This window comes from Cydia splendana, chromosome 11 (assembly GCF_910591565.1).
Source record: "Cydia splendana chromosome 11, ilCydSple1.2, whole genome shotgun sequence".
Lineage (NCBI taxonomy): Eukaryota > Metazoa > Arthropoda > Insecta > Lepidoptera > Tortricidae > Cydia > Cydia splendana.
In genome coordinates, this window is record NC_085970.1 from 11,912,021 (window position 1) to 11,916,847 (window position 4,827).

General features: G+C 37.2%; 1 non-coding gene across 1 annotated transcript; it reads left to right on the forward strand.

Annotated features, from left to right (window-relative positions):
• The first annotated feature begins 2,045 nt into the window (after positions 1-2,045).
• On the forward strand, positions 2,046-2,127 carry Trnal-aag (transfer RNA leucine (anticodon AAG)). The gene has a single exon. It is a non-coding gene; the product is annotated as a tRNA-Leu (tRNA).
• Positions 2,128-4,827: the final 2,700 nt, after the last annotated feature.

Below are 4,827 nucleotides of genomic sequence, written 5' to 3' on the forward strand. Positions count from 1 at the left end.
AACAGAAATCCTTGATAAACCGAGTTTTAAAGTGTACATGTGTATCTATCAAAGTATGTAAATATATGTAGATAAGATTGAACGAGTAACACTATTTTCTTTCATTTTATCCGTTAGGTAGTTTGTTTTGTCTGGTACAATCTACTGTAAAAATATGGGTGCATTAAAATGCACAAAAAAATGTTCCAATGATTTGTATGTCGTTGTAATAAGAACTTCTCAAAACATTTATCAAACGATTTATTTTTCACTAGAAAAAGACGCTGGAAGTGTCATATTACATTACTGATATTACTGTCACTGTGACAAGGTGCGAATTAGTAGTTAGTACTAGTCTATTTCCTTGAGGGTACAAAATAAGTCGTAACTCTGAAAGGGACTCGGCAACAGTGGTAGCCCCCATAGAGACTTTTGTTCAGGACGATAAAATCTACATTATATCAAAATCTCAGAATATTTAACTGAAACCACATTTTCCATACTTATGGTACGGGGTCCTTTAATTGAAAAAATCTATCCTTTGGAAAATCATTCAAAATAAATTCAAAGAAATATTTAAACAGACTTAAAAAATATTTAGGGACAAAGATTATTTTACCTAAACATTTAAAGATAATTACAAAATATTTTAATTTTTAACAAGCAGAAACGTCTGCGGACGATGCTAAATTAAATTTATTCTAAGCTTAATTACAAAATACCATATTAACCACCTCTATAACTGAGATATATCCTCTATTCTCACCTCTATTAATGGGACCCTCTGTAAATGAGACAGAAATTTATTTGTACCTGGCTAACTGAGAGCCTGGGTAAGTGGAATACCTCTTTAAGTGAGACAAATCTGCTCGTCCCTTGAAGTCTCACTTATCCAGGTTTCACTGTATTTTATACGAACTTAGGGTAAATATAGACTACTTTATAGATCCCGTAAAATGGCTCTACTTTGCTCCCCGCTGGGAAACTATACTCATTCAGTGAAATAGAGATAGAGATAGATAAAAAAAAATGTTTTGTTGCCACAATTACCAAACTAAAAAAAAAAAAGATAATACACATGAGAAAAACAAAATACACTTCATTTCAGAAAGACTAAATATACAAAACATGCACAAAAATTGTGGTATAGGCAATGGGTACCAATCTCAGCTTTTTGCTAGATACTCGTATATACCCAGCAGCTATATTTTTGATAGATAAATATATAGAGATCTTTATTTGCATTCAATGTACATATTTATATTACATGTAGTAACATATAGGCACATGGACCCTGGTAGGGTATCGCAAAATTATAAGTAAGTAAGTACCTAAGTGATTTTTTGAAGTAGGTAGGTACTTTTTTTTATTTAGCCCGTTATAGTGTCCCACTGCTGGGCAAAGGCCTCTCCCCTAAGTAATACCTGCTAAAAACAAATCAAATTATAAGTTTCATATACACGTGACAAGCATAACATGATTTAAAATAAATTAGGTCGGTTCGGACTGTGTTAGTAATTTAGTCGACTAACGAGTATTAGTTACTAAACTCGATAGACTGACCAAAAAGTCTATTTTTGTATGGGATTTTGTACAACGTGCGATTTTGGAAACTCAAATCCAATACAGAATGACACACGCATACACAAACACGTACGTCACGTCACGCCATCGAATGAAATTTACACTAGGGGGTACGGGGGGGGGTTCGGTCCGTAGACCGAAGTAGACACAATTTTTTTTCCAAACGTTTAGAAAATAGGGACCGTACGCGTTGGAGGGTCTGCCCTCTTGTGGCCTGAATCGGAAACATATGTGCACATGTAGTACATTGCGAAAGCAAGTGCTACCATCTACCGTTCTCGTCGGTACGTTTCCTTGTGCATAGTAGGTTCTGCCATCTTGTGGGCTATATCGGAAGCATAAACGACACATTTGTCATTTACGCCTCGCGCCAAAAATCTGACGGCTCCTATGCTGCCTATAGTTCATGCATCATTTAAATCTAAACAAAAAGTAGAAAACCCCTATAAAAAGTAGCCAGTAATTTCACAGTTTCTGGACACGGTAGCGTGGCCGAGCGGTCTAAGGCGCTGGTTTAAGGCACCAGTCTCTTCGGAGGCGTGGGTTCGAATCCCACCGCTGCCAATATTTTTTTACCTCTTTTAAAATTAGCATTTTGGTTAATATAAAAAAAAAACAAACTTCGATCGACTTATCGTATGTAGTGTACAGTAAGATAAGAGATCACAAATAATTTGTTCTTACTATCTCTGTAAAGATTATAGTTCTGATTACTATGTTAAAACTTATATATAGCGATATTTCCGTTTTTGTAGCTAAAGTTTGGTACTACCTTCTCACTCCAGCGTACCTAGGGCGCTCAGACAGTCGTCGGCCAAATGGTACTCCAGAGTACAAGCCATCCAGACTGCGCGAACCTAACCTTACCGAACCTTAGCGAACTCGGCGCCGTCGACTGGACAGAAACGGCTTTGGACAGAGTAGCATGGGTCGTTGCGCCACAGCAGTAAGTAAGAAAAATCAAATCAAATGTATTAATATAAATGTACCGAAAAATAAAAGCATAATCGTATAGGTACCCGTATCCATACATGTAGTATCATATCTGAATAATATTGTATAATTTAGGCCTAATACACTATTTCTATACCCTTCATTCTTTGAAATAAAGTTGAAAATCCAACAGAACAACACGCGAAATAACATGGTACGAACACGTGTTCCCAAACCACAAACCTGACCTCTAATTTCATACAAATTCTCTCGTCACAGAGATCTACTTAAACTGGTCACTTACGCACATACAACGTGGTTCCCTATTTATAGCGACGACATCGCGTTGTCTAATCAACCTTATGTTCGAGCGATAAGGTTCAAATTGGATTGTTGTGGAGTTCAAGTTCGATCGTACAAGGAAACGTGGGCTGGGCACAATGGCGATGTCAATGTCAATTTCAGGAAAGTCAATGTCAAGCTCGGGTGGTGCTTGACAGCAGTCACGTGTTGAAGGGGTGCTTTTGTAATACACAATACGGAGGTATCTTTATGTCTACATACTTGAGGTCTGCCGTCAGTAGGAAAAGGCGTAATTTGACGTTGAAACCGGGAAAATAAATATTGAAACTAAAACGACAAGAAAACGACGTAAAAATAATCCGTAAGTATAAAGTGTTAGAAAAATATTTTTCACATAATAAAGCATATATAATATTCATATTAAAAGCAGTACTATGTATGTACCTATGTAAGTATAAAGGCTAAAGTTTTTAATTATTTACTTGGGTAATAATTGAACCATAATTTACTTTTCTGTACATGTGTTCGTTTGTCTGTCATTTTCATTTGTCTACTCTCAATTGCTCAAAGGTTGACTGGAAGAGATCCCTTATAGGGATAAGTTCGCCTTTGTACATTGTATATTTTCTTTTAATTGTATCTTAACCTGTCTTATGTAAGTACAATAAAGTGTTTACATACATACATACATTATAGTAACTTTTATATTTGTTTTCATTTCTATTAAGACCTTTCTCACACGGGCTGACGGCGACGCAACATAAACTGGTTGGCAAATTGGCAATAGACGTACACTGTGAGTCAAGCGAAATTAACTGCGTCACAGTTAAACACTAGTTTTGGAAAAGTTGCGCGCCATGTGCAGACCGTCATTTAAATACACGTGCCAGCGTGTTTGGTAGCATCGCAGTTGATAACTAGTGTGAAAAAGGCCTTACTCAAAATAATAGATAACCTATTGGTCTCGGTATATACAGAGTGGAATATTTCTAGACACTGAGCTGAAAGGATAGTGTTATCTAAGTGATCTCATCATCATCATCATCATATCAGCCAAAGGACGTCCACTGCTGGACATAGGCCTCCCCCAAAGAGTGCCACAATGACCGGTCTTGCGCCACCCGCATCCAGCGGACTCCTGCGACCTTAACCAGGTCGTCAGTTCACCTTGTGGGGGGTCTACCCACGCTGCGCCTTCCGGTACGTGGTCGCCACTCGAGAACCTTTCCGCCCCAACGGCCATCGGTTCTACGGGCAATGTGCCCCGCCCACTGCCACTTAACTTTAGCGATTCGGAGGGCTACATCGGTTACTTTGGTTCTGCTGCGGATGGCCTCATTTCTGATTCGATCACGCAGAGATCTAAGTGATCTACAATCGAACAAAATCATTAAAATTAAATATTTTTGACAACCCTACAAAGTCTGTATATTTTAAATTGACACACCATTCATGTCATTCAACGGATCTACTTCCTAGGGTTGAATTGAAACATACAGATTTTTGCACTAATGTTTAACAAACTGTAGGTATCTCAAACACGGTTAGAAATATTAACGTGATTAATAAGTGAAAAATAAAGAACGTAGCCTTGAATTCCCCGTTTGCATAAAATTCCCTCATTCTGTTCCACCCGATACCTATGTTAAATTGCATCACTAATAACTTGATAAGAGGTCTGGTACTTAAGTACTTCAATTTCCGTCCGTATTATTGAACTGAATACAAAACATCTCAACAATTCTAATAAATGTTATCGAGATAATGAACAGGTGTCAAATACCTCCCGTTGGGCTATTAATATGAATGGTTTACATTAAGTCTAAAATTATAGTCAAAATATTGTCATTATGCAGTATAATGAAGTCAGGTTGCGAATAATACCTACAACTGATAATGTTCAAATAAACTGCGGGTGAAATATTTTAGTAATAAGGCTGCTAAAACTTCCGGTGAAGTGATTTTTCAAAATCCAAAATGTACAGACACCTTACAGGGTGATGAAATTTTAACCACCAGCCATACTCT